The following is a 23,504-nucleotide window of genomic DNA, read 5'->3' on the forward strand; positions in this document are numbered from 1 at the left end:
TTAATTAACTGGATTTTCTTATATTTAATAGAGAACATTCTAAGCCATTAGAATCCAGCCTTGTTCAAATTTAGGTCACTGAAGAGTTACAAGAATGCCTGTCAACAGAAAACCTAACCATTTTTTTCTTGGATGTCATTTTATTAGTAATCAGGTTTTCAAAAACACCATGTTAAAGCAGAGCGGGGAGCGGGGGGTGGGGGGGCCCTTCGTCATTCCCATCAGTATGCAAGTACTTATTTCCAAGATGATTTCTTCATTTTACACGCAAAATGAACTTACCTTTAACACGTGTGGTATCACAAATAAATAATACAATACAATGAGTGGTATAATTCATTCTAGAAATAGTGTAAAGATCCAATGCTAAATGTTTGTGTATATTTGATTATGGGGGGGGGTCGCCTTGTTCTCTGTGGCTAAAGGCGGTAAATGAGCTTCCTAAAACTATGGCTGTCAGTTTTTCCTATGTTGGAGTTGTCTGATCTAATAACAGCTAGTGTTTTATTTGAAGTTGGCAAGCTCCCAATAGCAAACAAAAGCATGAAAGAAAATAGCGATTTCTATCCGTGTATACAAATAAAGTGACCTTATTCTGCAAAGCTTCAAATTGGCAAATATTCACGTATCAATTTCCATAAACACCTTACCTCTGAAACTAGATCATTTTTCCCGGGCAAATCTAAGACCTCTATTTCTTGAGGATGAGAAACCCCAAGTTCCGTTTACCATCAGAAATATACTTTCCATCATTTTGTATTACCTGCTCAGATTTACTTAAAGATTGTTTTCCAAAATAAAACCCAAATGCATCCTGCGGCAAATTCACAGTAGGAAGATTCAATCAAGAGCTAAATCATTTCTAGAGATTTATCCTCACGGATATGAATGGATTGTTCTAGCCAACAGCTCTCTGAAATCCTTTGGGTTAACGTTTCATGACACTGTTCAAAGCTGAATTTCCCAAAATGTTAATTCCCAGTGAAGTTACATTTCAAAATGTTCAAACTAATGTGAGGTGGTTTGGATTTATTTTTGTATTCTTCCCCTAGAAATGTAGCTGAGAATATTCACTGAAGTAAGAACTCTCTCAGATTTTAGCTCCCATTCTATAGAACTGTTTCCAGAGAATGGTTTTCTTCAAAAGTGGAAAGTCAACCTCACAGAAATAAGATTTCCACAAAACTTCTGTCATATTCTTCAGGGAATACACAAACTATGGACTCTATTAACTCAAATGGCTTTCCTGTGACTGGCTGATCATTCCAGAATATCAGGCCTAAATGCCCAGAGCATAGACACCCTCAGGTAGCAGCTCAAGAAGCAAGAACAAGCCTAGAATCATCTGAGGGCGAGGGAGCAGGAGGGCTGGGTTGATTATCAGGTAGCTATAGGTTAGAACAACTCCATGGTTTTCAGGGTAGATCTTGAGTCCTAGAAGTCTCTTCAGAACAGCCACGAAACTTAGCAAATGTTAAAAGACTCACCGGAAGGGCAATGACCCAAAGGCATAATGCAGTTTTTCAGACTGGAGATAGCTTGCACGAGGGTCAGTTTCCCTCACTCTGCAGCCAACAGTGAGTCTCCAGGTCTCAAGAAATTTGGGCCTGTAGGATTCACCTTGGAACATTTGAATTGTCACCTTGACACTCATAAGAGATGACCATCATAAATCCCAAGGATTCCATATTGAGAACGCTACGGTTTTTGTCATTCCACTCATAAAGTTTAATACTAACAGGGGGTGACTTTAATGAAAGCGAATGTGATTTTAGTAGCGCAACAGCAACCAATGGGCCACTAGAATCAGGCCTTTGCTAAGCAAATGTTTTCCAAATACATTTTCTAAAATACAGTGAAATAAACATTGGGTGGGTCTCCTGTTAAGACGTTTCAAAGTTCTAAACCAAATGATTATTTAAATTAGGCATCACATGTTTAGATATAATAATTATATATTTGTTTGCTCACATGCCTTACGATCAGAGAAATTAATAGTTTAAAAAAATGGCATCTCTTCTATATAGTGATTTTTCTGGACATTCTGTGGTTTCATCACATTCAAAAGTGACGATCCGTTTTTTTGCTTGTTTGTTTTTTTAAATCGGGGAATAATAATAACAGTTCAAACATCATGACATTATATCGATTCTGACAATGCCATTATAAATGTAAAGAATTCCTGAAACGGTACCATGATGAAATAACTTCTATTTCTACATTTAAGTAGTGCCTATATATAGGTTCAATGGGATTTGCTCATCACTTAAAAATTCAATGTAACTCAGTTACAGCACCTGGGTAGCTGAATCAGTTGAACGACCAACTTTTGATTTCAGCTCAGGTCATGATCCCGGGGTCGTGGGATGGAGCTCACAGAAGGGCTCTGCACTGAGCATGAAGCCTGCTTGAGGTTTTCTTTCCCCCTCTCCGCTGCCCCTCTCCCCCACTCATGCGCTCTCTCTCTCCCTCTTTCAGTTAATTAATTAATTAATGAAAATGCAATGTAACTATTCAACATTTGCGACCTGCAGCTGTCTTATTACTTTCCTAAAGCAGAGTGGCTTCACGCTTACCAATTGCTTGCTATCCAATCTGCCGGGATTGGGTGTTGAAGAGGAAGGCTTAGACAGCCAGCAAGGGTTTACAAAGTCAAGCCAGGGCAGAGCGACCTCAACTCCACCAAGAAGACTAAAGTTGAGAGCAGGAAGATGGAGGAGGGCTGCAGGAAAATACGAGGTTGGTGGAGATGTTTTAAGTCTAAGCATATAAAGAACCTAGCAAAGTGAAGAGAACCAAACAAAACGAAGGAGGACAAGAGAGAGCCAGGGGGCAGCCCTTGGGGCAGAGACAAGGTGAGGCTTAGGGTCAGACAAGGAAACCTGTGGACCCGGCTGCTACTCCCCACCCAGGTCAGCTTACTCTCTGGGGCTTAGGCTGCCTCTGCCAGACAAGGTTTGGGGTGGAGGCTACATTTTAGAGGGAAAAGACATTAATGCTTGGAATGGAATTCTTCATAGGTTTTTTTGTGATCACTGAATTTATATGATTCATTAATTTATATTATTACATATATTAGATTTATATTTAATTTACATATTATGCTACTGCACATTTTCCTACATTGCCATCAGCCAAATGTAGCCATTGTTATTATGTTTATTCACTTTGTTTTTATCTGGTATATATTTAAATATTTGCAGTCGTATTGTAGGTATATTTTCACCTAATACATGTAATTTTTTTAAAATTCTTTTTAATGTTTATTTATTTCTTTTTGACAGAGAGAGACAGGCAGAGAGAGAAGGGGACAAAGAATCCCAAGCAGGCTTCTGGCTGTCAGCACAGAGCCAGAAATGGGGCTTAAGGCCATGAGATCATTAACGGCAGAAATCAAGAGTCGGACACTTAACCAACTGAGCCACCCAGGCGCCCCTATGTTCACCTAATGCATTTTAAATCGTACTAGTTTAATAGATATTCTTGGTAGTGTCACTGGCCTCAGCATTTGGATCCCTGTATCAAAGGCATCACTGATATTTTTGAATGCAGAGATTTTCTTCTACGGCTTCCCATATGTTCTCTTTCCCATCCCTGCCCTCCAAACTGGACTGTGTGCCTGGGCTCAGAATATCCTCTCTGCGTTCCTACTGGGACCCAATTCCACAGGAAAATGAGTGGCTAGTTAGTCCCAGTGTCTTTCTCCAATTTCACACCCTCAGTCTGGTATTCAACTGATATTTTCCATGTTTCCTGCTTTAGATTGTAGGTTATTTCCTAATTTCCAACACTGACTCGAGTTCTTTTTCTCTTTGTATTTTCCTCATCATTGTTTTCACCTCTGAGAAGCCAGGTCATAGAAGATATTGTGCAAGTCAATATCATGGCCCCAATTCAAGCCTCCTGTTTGGGTAGCCTACCTGACTCATACTCTTTTTTATAAATGGAGCCTTTCTATCTCTTTCAAGATCCCCTTCCAGAAACAGCTATTCTGCCTTTGAATTGCACCTGGTTTGTTACAGGGTCACAGAAATTTGCTAGTGTAATGACCTTCGATTTGAATTTAAGAATCCGTTTCTTTTTTTTAAGTTTATTTTTATTTATTTTGAGAGAGAGAGATAGAGAGCAAGCAGGGGCAGAGAGAGAAGGAGACAGAATCCCAAGCAGGCACTGCACCATCAGCGTGGAGCCCAATGCAGGCCTCGAACTCATGAACTGTGAGATCATGACCTGAGTCAAAGTCACGGGTCAGACATTTAACTGACTGAGCTGCTCAGGAGCCTCTAAGAATCCGTGCCTTTAGATCATCTAGAACTTTGTTTCTTCTGTCAGTGAGAATAGCTTCCCTCCCTGACTAGTTTACTTGAGTTCAACAAATATTTACTGAGCACCTGATCTGTGCCATTAAGGAATAGCCATACGCAAATTAATAGGACAAGCCCCTACTTTCTTGGAGCCTAGGTACTACTAGAAATAGACAAAGACATAATGTTTAGCAAGACTGCACTTGATCAAATTCTATATATTAAGATGAAGCTTTAAGCAAGGAGTCAGAAAACCTGGATTCAAATTGTGACTTTGTTACTGTCAAATGTAAACTGTCAGGTCTCTTAACTATTTTCATGCTAGTTTCTTTGCATGCCAAACTATTATAGCAATAGTGGCTGCATAGAGGTTTGTAAAAATGGATTGAGGAAATTTATGTGCAGTAACACATTCAAATATAAGCATTTAACTCTAAAGTGTTTGTTATTATGTGATAGTCAGCCTGTGTTTCTGAGCACTGCGATTGCATTACTGTTAATGTATCGTCACTGCCCTCCAGCCCAAGATCAGCAGGAGCACACCTGTATTTGACAAGTTGGATGTGTTGCTCATCACAGAAGGGGGGTATGCACATTGCAAGATGCATTTCAGCCGGAAGGTGTTAGAAAGGACATATTGTAAGGTTCAAGTTTGTGCTAGATGACACTGGGAAGAATTTATGGAAGCAGGGCTTTACTCTGGATCAGGTGCTCTCAGGAATCCTGGGTAATTTTGTGATTGGGTATCCTAAAAACTCTTATCCAGAAGGAGGGAAGACTAACATCAAGCTAAAGTGGTGTCACATTTAATTGCTCAAAAAGCGATGGTCACTCATAGGAGCCAGAATAGGGGGAGGGGTGTTCGGTCAAACTTGTGGTTTAGCCAATGTTTATGACTTTGTCTGTGGTCGGCCATGACTATGCAGTGGCCTCATTTTTGTCTTCATCCACCACAGAGTAGACGGGTCTGATGCAGAATAAATTGTTTATGTTCAACAAGAGAGCACCAAGACCTGGCTGTGAGTACCAGGCCAGCTTCCGGATGCCAGGGGCTTTGTTTCTCTTCCCTGATGTAACTACGTGCGTCTGTATGTGTGTGTGTATGTGTGTGTACACACATATCTAGAAGCTCAGTACCGACTTCAAATTCTGTAAAACTGAATAAATTCTATTCCCAATGTATGTTCATTAATAGAGATGAAATCTTTTATATTAGAGAAAAGTTGCACCAGCTCTTTAATGAGTATTTGTCTATACTTTTCATTTATTCAGTTTAAGGCGAGAGATCTATAATGTTGCACAACAAGAAAAAAAAAATGTGTAACTACCAGATACCTACATGTGGTCTGAAAAGAATAACCAAGTGTAAAAATAAGTAGGCAAAAGTAATAACTTTCTTTCAGAAAAGAGGAAATTCTAAACTTGATTAAAGTGGAAAAAATGAATAAATAAAATGTACATGGATGTGTTTCTGGGTTCAAGGTTTGATTATGTCTTGAGCCACCCTGCCTTCCCACTGCCAAAAAAAAAAAAAAAAAAAAAGAAAAGAAAAGAAAAGAAAAGAAAAGAAAAGAAAAGAAAAAGAAAAATTATATTTGCAGGGCAAAGAAGAAATAATTATTATTTCCCAAACATATTTACTCCAATGTGTGGCGCTGAAGGATGCTACTTAGACAACCCAACAAATCATCCTCATTCTCAACCATGCTTGCATTTTGCATGGAACTATCTATGCCAAATGGTCATTTTTCTCACATTTATTATGTTAACAGGATAAATGCCAACATTTGTCAACATCTTGTAAATGATGAGTCTTAATGAGGCAAGCTACTGTTTCACTCCTCTGAGGAATTTCATAGCAGAATAAGCAAAATATCAGGTTAAAGCAAGTGGGAGGGAATCCCAGAGAGCAAACCTTTTCTATGAACGTATATTCCTTGAGGTTTTGCTGAGAGTGTGTTCTAGGATCCAGGCCAATTTGGCCTAAATCTTTATACAACATTTTAATTATATTTTTAACAAATCCTGCAAAATGAGGTTCACATGTTGATTCAGCCAAAAAAAAAAAAAAGCAGTATCTACACGCTAAACAGAATGCAAGAGCGAGGGAGTGATTTAGAGATGTTGCCAAAACCCAATGAATACGGTGTTTTTATAATACCAGGCCATGTTCCACTCATATTGGGGTAAGTATAAAGACTGATGGAGGATATATTCTTGCTCTAGATTATATGAACCACTAAATTTTTATTTAACACATGCGTGCTAGACTCAAAGTAGAAAATGTGGCATTTATGAAAACATTATTTACCACATGAGGATGTAAGACAAGATAAGTGTTAAGTAAAACAATGCTTGGGCTTGCCAGTGTGCTCTGTAACAAGCCTAGAAGTCAACACGAGATTATGGTCAATACCATCGGTTTTGGGGTCAGAAATACCAAGCATGCGCTTAAGTCCTGACTCAAGAAGTTACAAACTAGATACACTTGGACAAATCACTTTATTCCCCTCTGTCTCAGTCTTTTTATCTGTAGAATGGAGATAATAATGCCCACTCTTTGAGATTATTACAATAATTAAATGTGATGATAGACACAGAGTGGTGCTTAATGAAAAGCAGTTATTGCCACTGTTGTATCTGATAATGAAATTGAAAACTACTAATCCTTGGTTTTTAAAAGTAAATAGTAGGTGGCAGGCTACCAACAGTTCTATAAAATAGCATGTGTTTCATTGTACTTAGCGGTGTGTGGGGGGAGGTATGGTGGGTTCCTGTGTAAACTGTAGAATCCTTTAGAAAGTAATGAGTAAAGACTTCAACATCTGTATACACTGTTGAACTCTTAGAGATGTTTCCTAGTCAATATTCTTCAACTGCTGGTGAAGAAAGATTTGGCGGTGGGAACACCAGTGATGAAAAATCTTTACCATCAATACAATTATCTGAGTCAAAATGGCTGCTGCTGCTCCAGGCATTTTGTCCATATCCCAGGCAAGTAGAAGCAGCATGGCAACTCTATCAGGAAAACAAAACGTTAACAGAAGCCCCAAGGATGTTTCTACTTCTTTATCACACAGCCATTCCTAATTTTTGGTCATTTGCTTTGTTTCATTTTGTTTTAAGTCAGATATTTGCAACTACAAACAAAATCAGGGGTCTGGAAGTGAGATGGATGATCTAAAAGAGAACTAGCCAAACCAGCTTATGTGAAGTGGATAAGCAGTGAAAGGAAAGCTGTAGGTGGAAGGGAGAGCAGTGGTGATAGAGCATGTGTCCCAGAAGTAAGAGGGCAAATGACTTTCCAAGTGTCACCATGAATGGGACTTAAAAGGTGGTGGGAGAGGGTTGTTGGAAACCAGTGGTGCTAAAGCAATTGATACGTTTATCCTACAAGTTACGGGGAACCACAAGAAAGACATAGATAGATTTATGCTTTAGAAATACCATTCTGAACACAATGTGAAAATTGGTCTGTGTGGTTAGTGACACGTGTGGCAGTCTATTCACTGGCCTGGATGGAGGAACAAGGCAAGGAAGATCATGTGTGAAGTGTTAGGCATATTGGAGGTGAAGGACTACGTAGGTTATCCAAGTAGAGATGTCCAAAGGCCCGTTTGGATAAACAGGTCTAAAGTCCAGGAGAGAGATTTGGACTGTAGACAAAGATCTGGCAATATTCAGCATGGAGATAACCAAAGTCATGAGCATGGATGACATTAGGTAGGAAGAGAATGAGTCAATTCCATACGGTGAGCGAAAAAAAAGATGGTAACAGGAACTTGAGGGATCCTAGCGACTCTGAAAGAGAAGAAGAAGAAAAGTCCGTAAGGCAACTAAGAACAAGTAAGGAAGGCGTAAAACTGGAAGACATGGTACCATGGCAGAGAACAGACACAGCCAGGAGGGGCAACTATTACCCAGAGCCTAAGTTATAACATCATCTAATATTTCTGAGTGCTTATTATGTTCCAGGCATGGTTATAAGCCAAAACTCAGCAACTTTCCCACAAGGGGCCGGATAGCAAGCACTTTAGGCCATACAGTCTCTATATGGGCCATGCAGCGGGCTATACAGTCTCTGTCTTAACTACTCACTCTGCCTTTAAGTGAAAAAGCAGCCACTGACAACCCATGAAAGAGTGAGCATGACTGTGTTCTAATAAAACTTTATTTACAAAAACAGGCAGTAGGGTGGCTAAAGTCTGCTGACTTCTGTTCTAAGTATGTTACATGCATTAACTCAGCAATTTTTTCTCTATTTTATAGATCAGGATACTAAGGCCTATTAACTAACCCACCCAAGATCACAGAGTAACAAATGTTGGAGACGAAATTAAGTCCCAAGTACCTGGCTCCACAGCTTGTACTGTTAAATTGTAGCTATTTCCTTCAGCCATAAGGTCCTCAGTGATCTCAGTGAAAGCAGTTTAGAGGCAGGGGTGAGGGGAGACGCTTGCTGGCAGTAAGCTGAGAGGTATGTGGGAAGTGAGAAAGAGAACACCAACAGCAGGCAACTCTTCCAAAATGGTAGACTATGAAAAAAAGATATAGGGCAAAGAAGAAATAGGGTCAGAACAAGACTTTTTTAAGACAGGAAAGATATTTTAAGTTTTTAAATGATAAAGAAAGAAGAGAGAATAAATAACATTAACTATAAATAACATAAGGAGGTCTGGGGACAAGGCAAAGAAGGGATTCAAAGATCGAGTACTCAGAAAATGGTTAGACACACCTCTCTGTGGCAAGAATGATTCTGTGCAAGTAATTTTGTATGTTCACGTGAATGAAAATTTTGAAAATTTCTGCACAAAAGCTTCTATTTTTCTCTGTGTAATAAGGAAGACCACCTACTCAGACATCTGAAAAGCATAGGAAGATTGGAATTATTTGTTTTGCAGAAAAATTGTTGTCATAATTATACTGAAATAACATATTGAGGTATTGAGTGCCTATGGTGCAAGATACCAAGTAAAGCCTTTTAAAAGTACTGTTTCATTCCAGGGCACCTGGATGGCTCAGTTGGTTGAGCGTCTGACTCTTGATTTTGGCTCAGGTCATGATCTCATAATTCATGAGATCGAGCCCTGTATCAGGCTCTGCGCTGACATCACGGAACCTGCTTGGGGTTCTCTCTCCCCCTCTCTCTGCCCCTTCCCCACTCATTCTTGAATTCTGTCTCTCCCTCTCTAAAACTAAACTTCATTTTTACAAAGATACTGTTTCATTCCAAAAATAGAGCATCCCTGTGAAGTAGAGAGTCTTGTATTGGATTTAGAAAGAAGACTGAAGCTTAACTAGAAACTTGCCAATGAAGAACAAATATATATATATATTTTTTATTTCAAAAGTAGGACTTTTATCCCTCTACAATAATAATGTAATTATTATGCCCACTACAATAGAATATAGGGAAGAACTGACCAGGGGGAGACAGGGTTGTGACCAGCAGCTGGAGACATGACGCTAGAGGCAAGATTCTGCCTGGTTGTGTAGGCCCCCGAGGGCGGTATATGATTAACTACACAACTAATAGTGAAAACCTCAACTGTCCTACAACACCTGAGGTGTAAGAGGTCATCCCCTGATCCAATCAGTCACCAAAAGTCTTTCTTCTTTCAGAATACTTGTGGTATATAACAGGAAAAAGCACATGGAGATCTTTCCTTTGGAGGGTAGTCTTGACAGCTGAGCTGAGCAAAAGGAAACAAAAGGGACCCACATAGTAGGAAACATGAAAATCAACATTCAGGGCGATCCAATGGTTTGAACGAGACGTACACTCAGGAGGTGTGGCCAAGACACGGAGACAAGGTTAGAAAAACAAGAGGCATACCACACATTCTTTCATTTCCTCATTTAGATGAAATCTAGAAGTACCCATGGTGTACAGAGCTGGGCCACGAAGAAAGGAAAGTGATGGTGAGTGGACGGAATCTTATCCCAAGGAGCCTGCACTACTGGAGAGGAGTCATGTGCCATGTTGCCAAAGCGTGAGGAGGAAGCTGATCAAGACGTCTCTCTAGAAAACATATATGAATGGCCACAGTGAACCACCTACATATTTCCAACTAATAACTTTATTCACACACACACACACACACACACACACACACACACATGCGCAGCACACAAGGAATCCAAATGGTTGGTTTGTATCCCATGCATGATAACCCACGTTCAATGTCATCCCCCCGTATGGATTCTCGGAATTGTTCCCTCATTTTTTATTCCTCACAGAATCAGTCATCTTAATCACTCTAAATGACTCTCAATGAATTTTAGCTACTTCCAAAAACTGCTTTAGACTTCAAAAACCTGTTGTCCTGTGTGAGAATAACCAAAAGAATGTGATTTCAGTTCCCGACAGTGAGCATCTGATATCAAAGTTTGAGAGCATCCTTGATCATCCAAAGGAGTTTTTGGAACAGATAACATTTATTCAGTGCCTGGGTTTGGTACTTTATTTTTCTGAACTAGTCACGTAACTCTATCGGTTTTGGTAGCAGAGATCACAATTCCGCTATGGATTATGATGTTTGTTTGCACGTAGGTAATGGATTGTTGCGTTTTCTTTCTCGAAAGTCTTGTGATTACTGCATCAGGAACAGGACGATTGCTGTGCTAGGAATTCTCTGGGTAGGAAAAGCAGGAAAAAAAGGGCAGAGGACAGAAGAAGGATGTAGGGTGGGCTGGGCTGGCAGGATGGCCCTTCAACAGCAGAAGAGGAGAAGGAGCAGACCTTCCATAGAGCTGCCTGGTTAGCGTCAGGATCTAGAAGAGAGCTCTCACCTTCCTTTTGAGTTCCCTGCTTTGTTGAATCTTCAGGCAGGAATGAAGAGAACATTACAGGTAATCATCCTGTGTATCTCCTCCCAGCAAACCCCCAGGTCACTCCAGGGACACAAATAATCAGACAGTATTTTAAGATGAAAAATCAAAGAGTATTTTAAGTATATACCACATATTGATATGGAGTATCCTTGCTGAACTACTTTTTTGATATATTCTTTTTTTAAATTGTTTTAATGCTTATGTATTTTTGAGAAAGAGAGAGAGAGACAGAGACAGAGACAGAGAGCAAGTTGGGGAGGGGCAGAGAGAGAGAGAGAGAGAGAGAGAGGGAAACACAGAATCCGAAGCAGGCTCCAGGCTCTGAGCTGTCAGCACAGAGCCCCAACACGGGGCTCAAACTCACAAGCCGTGAGATCGTGACCTGAGTCGAAGTCAGATGCTCAACTGACCAAGCCACCCAGGCATCCCTGATATATTCTTCATGAAAGAGAGTAATGGCAGAGATTTAACCTCTAGAACTTGACAAAAGTCACCTCAAAGCCAATTTTGGCATGAAATTGGGAAATTAGAAAACTTATTAAAAAGTAGAAAATATTAAACAGCGTGTAATAAGGAATGTGGGAGTTCCCCACAAAAATATATACACTTTCTTATGACTCAGTTACTCTCTGGATCTTAAATCCCCATTTTAAGATAAAGTCAGAGATGAAAAAGTTGCACCGATATTCTTAAGCAAAGCCCACTGGCCAGAAGGCACATATTTATCCCTGAGGTTCATATAAACAAAAAGCAAGGGCAACAGATGACTCCAGCATGGTTTTATTTTCACTGCTTCCAAGGCGTCAAAGGGCTTCATTGAAATCTCTGGGACAGGACTGGAGATTATAACAAATTTTCCCTGGGAATTTTCTTTTTTAATCTACACACTGGGAGTTTGTTATCTAATAAGAATACCTAATGAAGATGATAATAAAACCCTGATTACTCCCTTGGGGCAATAAATTAATTTAGAGCTTAGCTTGTTTTCCTATTTTGCAAGAAATATCCCTTCTTTTTTTATGCGTGCTATTACAGAGAGTAGGAGAAAACTTGAGTACCAAAGTATTAACCAGGTAGCAAAAGGACATATGCCCGTTACAAGTGGAAGAGGTTCAGGGATGCCTGGGTGGCTTTGTCAGTTAAGCATCAGAGTCTTGATTTTGGCTCAGGTCATGATCTCACAGCTCGTGAGTTTTAGCCCCACATCAGCCTATGTGCTATCTGTGGAGGCTGCTTAGGATTCTCTCACTCCCTCTCTCTCTCTGTGCCTCCCCTGCTTGTGCTCTAAATCTCTCTCTCAAAATAAATAAATAAACATTTAGGGGTGCCTGGGTGGCACAGTCGGTTAAGCGTCCGACTTCAGCCAGGTCACGATCTCGCGGTCCGTGAGTTCCAGCCCCGCGTTGGGCTCTGGGCTGATAGCTCAGAGCCTGGAGCTTGCTTCCGATTCTGTGTCTCCCTCTCTCTCTGCCCCTCCCCCGTTCATGCTCTGTCTCTCTCTGTCCCAAAAAAATAAATAAACATTGAAAAAAAAATTTTTTAATAAATAAATAAATAAATAAATAAATAAACATTTAAAATAAATAAATAGGGGCGCCTGGGTGGCTCAGTCTGTTAAGCGGGCCGACTTCGGCTCAGGTCATGATCTCCTGGTTCTTGATTGAGTTCCGGCCCTGCATTGGGCTCTGTGCTGACAGCTCAGAGCCTGGAGCCTGCTTCAGATTCTGTGTTTCCCTTTCTCTCTGCCCGCTCCCCTGCTCGCTCTCTGTCTCTCTCTCAAAAATAAAGAACGTTTAAAAAATAATTTAAAAAGTAAATCAAATAAATAAAGTAGAAGAAATTTTACGTGAAAGAAAAAGATACTAAGGTATTAGCAAGACAAAAGAAAGAATGAACGAAAGAGAAGAAGGAAGGAAGGAAGGAAGGAAGGAAGGAAGGAAGGAGGAAGGAAGGAAGGGGAAAAGAAAGAGTAAGACTGACAACATCAAGTGTTTGTGAAGTTGTTGAGCTACAAAACTCTCAGACATGACTAATGGAATTGTAATTTGGTACATCTATCCACTTGGGAGGGCATTTTAGCAGAATCAAGAATATCTGAAATGGCGCGGGTCCATATATTAAAGAATTCCAAAGGAGCATCTTGAAAACAGGAAATCACGTCAATAACCAAACCCCATCTGATAATCACGTCTTCCTAATCGGTGTGCCTGGAAAATTATAGAGGCCAAACACTGTGCGATCCATAGTGCCGTTGTACCAGGTGACAGGTGGCACGGCCTTATGGCTACTGTCTTGATTTTAGAGTTAAACCTAAGTTCTAGCCTTAGCTCTGACATTTAATCAATAGGGGTTTGTCATCAGTTCAATTATCTAATATTTATTTCTTAGTTTACTCAAAAATATATCAGCAGTAGTAATATCTACCTCATAGGCTTGTGACAGGAATTATTGAAGAAAATTTACGGAAAGCATTTAGCAACAGGCCTAGAATAAAGTACTCAGTAAATATAGTTATTTAGCTAGAGTGATTATGACCATTATTATACAGCCCTGCCCTGGCAAACTACATCAGCCTTGGCCTATTTGTTGTTTTAATAGTATATTGTTTCCATTGTCTCTAGAAGACAAAACCACACCCTAGCATTGAGACTACCCTCAGGAGCAAAGTATGGCCGCTGAGGGAAGCAGCAGCAACAGAAGACGGCATTGTCAGCCTCATAGAGAGACAGCACTCTTAGTTGAAGACTGGACAAACCTCACAGTGTCCATAAAGCTGGCACTGGCCGTAGGGTTTGGACTTTAGCCTTTGGATACCCGCAGGGAAGGGAAGGAGTTACAGAGTTTCTTTTTCACCATTGTGCATAACTCCTTAAGGAAGAGTCTAGAGCCAGTAGGTGAGTAGAGATGATGATGGTGATGGTGATGGTGATGGTGATGGTGATGATGATGATGATGATAATTGTAGACTTCACCTTATGCTAGACACCAGTGCCGGTGCTTGACTATATAATTCTTCTTTTAATCCTTATGATAGTCTTACAATGTAGGTACTATGATTATCCTCATTGTACGTGGGGATGATTGAGGGGCACCAAGGAGTTATAACTTGCTAACAGTGACATAATTTTATTAAATGTTAGGACTGGCTTGTACCCACAGATATACTAGCTCCGGGTTCCTATGTTCTTAACCCCCCCCCCCCCCCCCCCGCCACGAGTCTAAAATCCAAGAACCTGAGCGGAGGCTACAGTTATGGATCTTGTGTCAGAATGCACTATTCCAAGTGCCAGGCTTATTTTGGGAAATACTAGTTAATCCTGGAATCTAAAGGATACAAATGGATGATCTCAACCCTAACCTGCGTTTGAATGAGGTCTCTTTTTAAATATTCCTAATGCAAGCATGCAAATAAATGTTGCACTAGTTTAAGCTCAAGCCTGAATAGGCAAATCTTATTCTGATATGGCTGTTCTCTTAAACATCATAGCCTGTTTCCATTCTTTTATATGTACAAAATAATAATTATTATTTAGAATCTAGCTGAGGATACAGAAGCTAAATCTATAGTTTATTTTTTTTAAATAATCACTTTAAGTAGGCTCTTGTAAACCACTTAGCTGAGAGGATATACTAACACACCGATATTATTGATAATGTGCTCATATGTTCTTGCTGGTCTGCGTCGCTCTGTGCCCCCAACTGCTGCTATGAGTGTGCAATTTCCATTGACTTCCTAGAGAGAATCGCTAACCAGAGTAAAGAAGGAACAGGCTAGAAGCAGGTCTTTGGCCGATACGAGAAGGAAAATCATGCTGAAAATGGAGTGAAAAATAAGTCCTATTTGGACAAAGCTACCAGAAGATGGAAGCAATCTTAAGACAGGTCAAGACCACTTTCTATAGAGAATGGCATGTAATATTATCTGACGAGGGAAATGCACTTGTTTCTTTTCTCCAGTGCCTGCAAAGTTATGCAGTTATGTTGAAGGGTTTGGGGGTGGGGAGGGAACCTGACACAAAGGCACCAGGAAGGAGCTACTGCACAATTCCAGAGATGAGGATGTAGATTCTCTGACCAGACACATCGTTTCGCAGTTGTCTATGTTTACAACGGAAATAATGGCTTTCCGTTAGTCAGTATGAATAACCCTGACAATGTATGCTTAAAAGGCCTTGTTTTAAATGAAATGAAATTATCTGTTAAGCTGAAACACTTAGAAAATCACTTTTAATAATGTGACATGGAGCTAATTAGTGTTCATGTCCCTGTGCCCGATTTCTGATTTTTTTTCCTGTCTCTGTGAGGAAAACCCAATATTAGCTTAGATGCATAGATGTTTGGGAATGAGGAGGAAGGGCTTCCTGTGACTCCAAATCATTTCGGGGGATGTATGTTAACCAGTAAGATATTGAGAATGCATTAGATCAGATGGTATTATCTAGACCAAGCAAAGAGTGAACAGTTAGGGGCATCTGGCTGGTTCAGTCAGTGGAGCATGCGACTCTCGATCTCTGGGTCGCGAGTTCAAGCCCCCCGTTGGGTATAGAGATTCCTTAAAAAAAAATAAGTAAATAAACTTAAAAAAAATAAGAGTGAACAGTTAGTGGTTCATATTCTTTTCTCTTGGGTATTATTAATGATTTTTAATTGATTGATTAGGTTTAATTGAAAGTTAACATTTACTTCTATTTGCCATGAATACAGCCCAATTTTCAATGATTCATTTACATTTGCCTATGAAAGGTTTTGGTATAAAGAAATCCACTTAGTATTTAAAATAGATTAACAATTTTATATATGATCTGTGTCATCACTTTTACTCTTAGGAACCCCTGCTCATTCTCAAATTAGTTAAATAGTCGAATTTTTCTTTGCCAGTTTCAGTGTTAGTGATATTGATGTTAATGCTTTCCTTTTTCACACTCAACTCTCAAAATCCTTCCACCATGATTTTTTAAAACTAGATATTTAGGGGCGCCTGGGTGGCTCAGTCTGTTCAGTGTCCGACTTCAGCTCAGGTCATGATCTTGGGGTTCATGAGTTTGAGCCCCATATGGGACTCTCTGCTGTCATTTCAGAGTCTGCTTCAGACCCTCTGTCTCCCTATCTCGCTGCCCCTGCCTCGCTTGCACGTGCATTCACTGTCTCTCAAAAATACATAAACATTAAAAAAAATAACACTAGATATTTAGATCCCATCTTAAAAATATACTTGTTGAATTCAATTGGGAAGAGTACCAATCCATCTTTTAACAATGGCTGCCATAACCGTCTTCAATCCAGGTGGTATACTTTTTTTCTTTATTTTTTTTAACACAATCTGCATCTTTAAGTATTTTTCCTGAGAGAGTCTTTAACCTTTTCAGACACTCTCTAAGAAAACCGATCTATTTGAAACTCCAGAGAAATATCACAGAGCATTTAAAGATTATGTTTATTATGTGATATGTTATCACCCATATTTTCTGCCAGGTAGCTGTGGTTAAAAAAAAAAAAGTCACAGTGCTAAATATTGGTCATATTAGTGCTTTCTCTATGAGTTACTCTTTACTCCCTTAATAATATGAATTCTTAACTCTTGTCTGCCAGACCACCGAATGCATTTGTATGCATTACCGCTAACCACTACAACAATAGCTCCTGAAATCAGAACAGTATGCTACTCAGACCACAAACTCCCACACCCCCACATCCAGTAATACACACAGGAGTAAGCACAGCCTTTTTCCTCCACGACAATTGAGTGAGCACAAGAAAAATAAAAGGTGGTAGAGTTAAAGCAACATGGGATTTTCCCATGACCTAAAGTTCTCGGGATGCCTGGGTGGCTCAGTCAGTTAAGTGTTCGATTTTGATCTCACGGTTTGTGAGTTCAAGCCCTGCATCAGGCTCTCCGCTTTCAATGCAGAGCCGGCTTCAGATCCTCTGTCTCCCTCTCTCTCTGCCTCTCCCCTGCTCTCTTTCTCTCTCTCTCTCTCTCTCTCAAAAATAAATCATCATTTGAAAAAAAAAATAATAAATGCTGCTGAGGTTCTTTTTTAAAAAAATTAAAAATAAAGCAAAGGTCTCAAAAACTGTTCCTCACATTAAATAATGTCTTTGTGGGTAAGATGGGAAGTGTTTTGTCAAGGAGTTTCATTTCTAGAAAAATCACCATTATTTTCTCAATGGTCTTAACAAGGAATTTCATTCTGAGAACACTGTTCACCACATTTTCGCATGAAACCTTTAGTAAATTATGGGTGTGACCCTTTTGTTGAGGGGGTAAAGGGCCCACGTTGTCTATAATTACACCCTAGAATATCATGTTACATCTAGAAAAAAGATTTAATCCATATGAATAAAAAGTAGTTAAATGGAAATTACCTGATACTGTCAGTCACATAATCCACAGAGAAGAATCAAACGTTTACATACAGAAATTTCATTTAGACTGTTCATGGGTTATTGGACATGTTTATCCTTCAATTAATTTGATACTATAATACATCTAGTTCTCTCTCACTAATATGAATGTATTTATTCTCAAAAAATAGTTTAGCTGCCATAACCCAATGTTGATGTTTAAAAGCAAAAGGAAAAAAAGGAAACTTTTGGTGAGTGGTACTATCATACAAGGAGCAATGATTATGTGTCAATCTCTGGGCTACAAGGTTCTTTCCTACCTCTTACTGTCTACGGGCAAATCAGGTCTGCAGCTTTGCTTACATGATACATCCATTACAACGTCCCTGAGTATGAAGACATGCTGTATTTGCCTCCTCATTGTATTTTAAAACACGTGACTCGTGACTGGATGAGTTAGCAAATCTCAGATATCTCAGTTACCTGGGCATTAGTTACACAAGGCTATCAATCCTGGATTAAGTCATTTCTAAAAGCGCTTTGAAGACAGGCACTCTGTCCAAGAGGTGAAAAGCTATGGCAGGTGATATGACAGTAGCACATGATATCAGCAGGAAGTTCCAGATGGGATTGCTCTCATGGGGAGAATCATTTGTCTCTCTTACCGTCCGTGCTGAGAGGCACCCCAGCTGAGGAAATTAACACAGACTGTCAGAAGGAGAAGGACAGGGGGATTTCGTTCATAGCTTTCCATAGGCGTGTTTGCCCTGGACATTACTCCATGGTACCCAGAGAGATTTCACAGATAGGAGCAAAGGTACCAATGCGTTGGCATGTTTGGCGTCCCTATGTGAGGGGGCCGTGGTTTTGGTTCGGAAGCCCCAGACAAAAATGCAGATGTGGCTACAGATACACTGGCTAGAATGCAGTGAGTGGTCCGGGAGAGCTGCGGGCTGCTTCGCTGTGCAATTGTCTTTAATTGGGTGGGGACAAAGATTCTCTTCTTGATCAATTCTACCTAGGCTTTTCTGAATTCTCTTCTCAAGTAGGTCCTGACTTTTTAAATTCTGTGGTCATCTCTGTGTTGTCCAATTTTAGCAGGAACCCTACTTCAGTCACTTTACCAGAATATCCCATCTTTATCTGATCACCCTTGATATTTGATCGGGTTCCTCATCTTCCACCGGTTTAGCCGGAATCCCCCTCCGCCCCGCATATGCTTGATGTCTTCTCTCAGTAATTTCCGTCCCCTGATCTCACACGTGCACACCCTGCTCCTTGGCTATAAAGTCCCACTTCTCTTGGTTATATGTGGAGTCGAACCCAATCTCTCCACCACTGAAAACTTCCATTGGAGTAGCCCCTCCATCTGTCACGATAGATCCCCTTGAATAAAGTTTGCTGCTTATATTTTTTTTTTCAGGAAATCTTTTTAAGAAGAGAGTGTATTTGACAGAATCCACCAAATTACTACACAGCCAATCTCCCACCCCCTACGATAAAGGATTTTCATGCAAAGATCCTGATTATCTGTGAAGCCTGTGCAGTCTGCAGGCAGGTGTTGGAAATGCCTGGACGGCACCTACCTGAGCTCACATTCAGGACCTTAACCCAATGAATAAGTATACACACCAACACACAGACACGCAGACACACACACACACACACACACACACACACAGATTCTGAGCCCAAAACTCAACTTTTTTCTGTAGAAGTTGAACAGCTTTCCCCTGCTTATTTTCTTTGCATAGTTGAGATCTGAAAGATACACATGGCAACACCGACAAGATCTGAACTGTCCTTTGTCTGTTAGTGTTGTTTGAGTTCAGAGACTAGAATAAGCTTCGTGAGCTCCATCAGAGACATACCAGAGTTGACTGCCAAATGTCCCACACAAGAAAGGAGTTTGGAAATATCCCTTGTCATCAAGTAGGGTCAAGTGCCTTGTTTACCAGATCGGAAAGTTCCAGAGAATTTTCTGCCATGCAAACAAGCAAAGATTGGTTTACCAACATGTTCTTGAAGATTACAGACGATTTTAAGGGCTTATGTTGTAGTGAATGCTAATGTACCCTGTAATAAAAAGTGCATAAAACATTTGATTCTAGTGAGTTTTCCAAAGTCACTAATTACCCATGTGGAGATTAAACTGTACGGCCATTTAGTGATACCTGAGGCATATGTACAAGGAGGAACCTGTGGCAGATCACTCGTGAGGAACAAAATATTAAAGTGCTAGAAGGAAGCCTGTTGCAGGTAGACAGACATGAACAATGCCGTAGAAATGGGAAATGAAAAGATACCACTAAAAAGGAACCCCATCCTAAGGCCCCTGCGGACCCGGGAGAGAGGCAGGAGTGAGGCTGTAGCCGTAGATGGAGACAGGCTGGTGCTCAAGCCCATAGGCTTTGGCGTTAATGAGTCCTTGCTCTATCACCTACTAGCTTTGTCACCTTAAAAGAAATGTTTAGTCTCTCTGGGACTCGGTTTACCCATCTGTAAAATCCAAATACTAGTGCTTACTTCATAAATTTGTTTCAAAACTTCGATGGAATAACACACATGAAGCACCTTGCATACAACCTGCAGCATAGGAAGTGTCCCCCAGTGAAGCTAGTGTTAATCATTCTTTTCTAATCAGAAAAAGAGGACAACTTTTGGAACATCTATCTTCACTTCCTAATCCCCAAACCACCATCATGTTGTTCCCTCTACTTTGAGAATGTAGTAAGACAACATATGTAATTTGAAGCTGTCCTCGTTAAAAACCAAACTGTTGAAAAGACTTTCTTCTCAAAAAAAAAAAAAAAAAAAAAGGCCTGCAACTGGGACCGAAAAGATAAGTAGAAGTTACTCAGGAGAAGGGAGGTGGAGGGAATTTCTAATGTCTAACGTCAAGATGCACTAACAAAGTGTAAAAGAGAGGAACCTCTCTGTGCAACAAAATGCACAAGGGGAGGTGAGTGGATGCGAGCCTGGAGATGAAAATATGGGAGTCTAGCATCCCAAATCCAGTCCACGGACCGTTGCTGTCAGGGGGCCTTCAAAGGAAATCTAGAATTTGTCCACCTCTGAGACTGCATCCCTGGCTCAAGCCAACCTCACCTGTTTCCTGGATGGATGCCACAGCCTCTGACCTCCACTTCCACCCATTGCCCCCGTGCAGAAACCAAAGCGATTGTTTTAAAACTTGCATCAGATCATCCCCTCCCCCGGCCTTCGTGGAGACGAACTTTCCACTGTGCAAACAATAAAGGAATAAAGTCAGTGTCCCTTTTCTTTTCTTAATTAAGCTTTTCACTTTGAAATCATTGTAGACTCACGTGCAATCGTTAAGAAATAATTACACCCTTCACCTAGTTTCTCCCAATGGTAACATACAAAAGTATGCAAAAGTACAGAGCAATAAAGCAATCGGGATATTGACATCAATACAGTCCATTTCCAACACCACAAGACTCTCTTGCCTTGTTCTTTTACAGCCACACCCAACTATTGTTCCCAATTCCCTTTTCTTTAACCCCTCTTAGCCACTAATCTCTTCTCCATTTTTATAATTCTATCATTGAAAGAATGATCTAGAAATAGAATCATATAGTATGTAGTTATTGGGGGTGTTTTGCCACTTAACGTAATTCCCTGCAGATGCATCCATGTTATTGCATGTATCCGTAGTTAATTCAAAATTGTGCTGATATGAAGTACCACAGTTCGGTTATAATTTCAATCCAGGTTGTTTCTAGTTTGGACCAATTACAAATAAAGCCGCTATGAAAATCGATATACAGATTTTTGTGTGAACTTAAGCTTCCATTTCTCTAGGATAAATACACCAAGAGTGCAATTGCCGGGTCATCTGGTAGTTGCACACTTCCCCTTATGAGAAACTTTCCAAACCATGTTCCAGAATGGCCGGACCATTTTGCATTGCCATCAGCAATGTATGAACGACTCGTTTCCTTTTATCCCCCCCCCCCCAGCATTTGGTGTTCTATTTTTTTTTTCAATCTTAACCATTCTGACAGGTATATCATTGTGGTTTTAATTTTCGTTTCCCTAATGGCTAACGATGTAGAACAGCCTTCAGTGTATTTGTCATGTGTATATCCTCTTCTGTGAAACGTCTGTTCATGTATCTTCCTCGCTGTCTAATTGAATTGTTTATTTTTCAGGGTCGACTCGTGAGAGTCCATCACACATTCTAGATGCCACTTCTCTATCACAGATGTGGTCTGCAAGCACTGCACCCCATTCTGTGGTTTTTCTTTTCATCCTCCTCACATGAGCTTTCACAGAGCAAAGGTTTATAATTTTGATGAAGTCTGATTTAATTTTGGACCAAATGAACTGAATTTGGGAGACGTCCATTTTTCTCATCATGACTCAAGCTTTTAGTGTCAAGTCTGACACTGTTTTCCTAGCCCTGGAGAGCAAAGGTTATAGATTTCACATTTTACATTTAAGTCTGTGTTCCATTTGGAGTCAATTTTGATATAGGGTGTGAGGTTAAGGTTCTTTTCATTCTTTTCTCTCTCTTTTTTTTTTTTACTATGGATGTCTAGATCTATAGCATCGTTTATTGATAAGGCTGTCTGTATTCATCTGCATGGGTTATTATAACAAAACACCATGGGCTGGGGGGCTTAAACAGACATTTAATCCCCATACTTCTTGAGTCCGGGAAGTCCAAGATAAAAGTCAATCAGTCCCTAGTGACAGTCCTCTTCGTCACTTGAAGACGGCTGCCTTCTCATTGTCCTCAGACGGCAGAGGGTGCGAATGTGAGCTCTCTCTTTTGAAGCTCCCGTCCAATCCTACCCTCATGACCTCATCGAACCCTAAATAATTCCCCAGGGCCCCATCTCTAAAAATGGTCACATTGAAGGTTGGGGCTTCAGCATCTAAACTGTGAGGGGAGACACAATTCAGTCCATAACACTACCTTCACCCTGTTGAATTGTTTGTGCACCTTTGCAAATAGATTCTCGCCACTTTTTTTGTGGGAGTATTTTTGGGGTTCTGCACTCTGTTTCGTTGATATGTGTCTACCTCCTTTTCACAATACCGCATTGCTTTGGCTCCTTTGGCTAAGGTAGCTGTATAATAACCTTTAACATCTATAGAATGATTCCTTCCATAGTACTCTTCTTTTCAAGATTGCTTTAACTATCTCGGGTTTGGCTCCTTTCCATATAAATTTTATAAGCTTGTTTATGTACCAGAACGTGCTTGGATTTTGACAGGAATTGCATTGATCTATAGATATTTGGGAAGAATTGATATTTTCACCACTTGAACCAGCCAATCCACTAACACAGTATGTCTGTTTATTTAGTTTTTTTTTTTACTCCTTTCTCAACATTTTGTAATTTTTAACATACAGATCCTGCACATGTTTTGTTAAGCTTATAACCAGCATTTTCCTTGGAGTGTTTGTAAATGGTATTATGTTTTTAATTTTGCTTTCTACGTGTTCATGGTTAGTGTAGAGAAATGAGATTGAGTTTTGTGTGCTGAACTCGCATCCTGAGGTGTCACCGAAGTCACTGATGAGCTCTTAGAGGTTTGTTTCTTGTCTTGCTTCTTTTTTATTTTTCTTTTTGACAGTTTCTTTTTTAGATTCCTTGAGACTTTTATGTAGGTAATCATCTCATCTTCAAATAGAGACAACTTGATATCTTTCGGTCTCACGTGTATGCCTTTTGTTTCTGCCTCTTGTATTATTGCAGTTGCTAGAATATCTAGCCCTATGTCGAATCAGAGTAGTTAGAGTGTGTGTCCTTGTCTGGCTCCCAATCTTAGAGGCAAAATCTTTCATCATCAAGTATGATGTTAGGTGGAGTTTTTTTTGTAGATCATCATTATTGAGTTAAGAAAGTTTCTTCTGTTTCTCCTTACTGAGAGTTTTGCTTTGTTTTTTATTATTATATATATCTTTTTAATGAATATCATCAAATAGATATCATCAAATGCTTTTTCTGCATCTATTAATATAATTATATAATGTCTTTTCTTCTG

Source organism: Prionailurus bengalensis, chromosome A3 (genome assembly GCF_016509475.1).
Source record: "Prionailurus bengalensis isolate Pbe53 chromosome A3, Fcat_Pben_1.1_paternal_pri, whole genome shotgun sequence".
In the NCBI taxonomy this organism is placed as follows: Eukaryota; Metazoa; Chordata; class Mammalia; order Carnivora; family Felidae; genus Prionailurus; species Prionailurus bengalensis.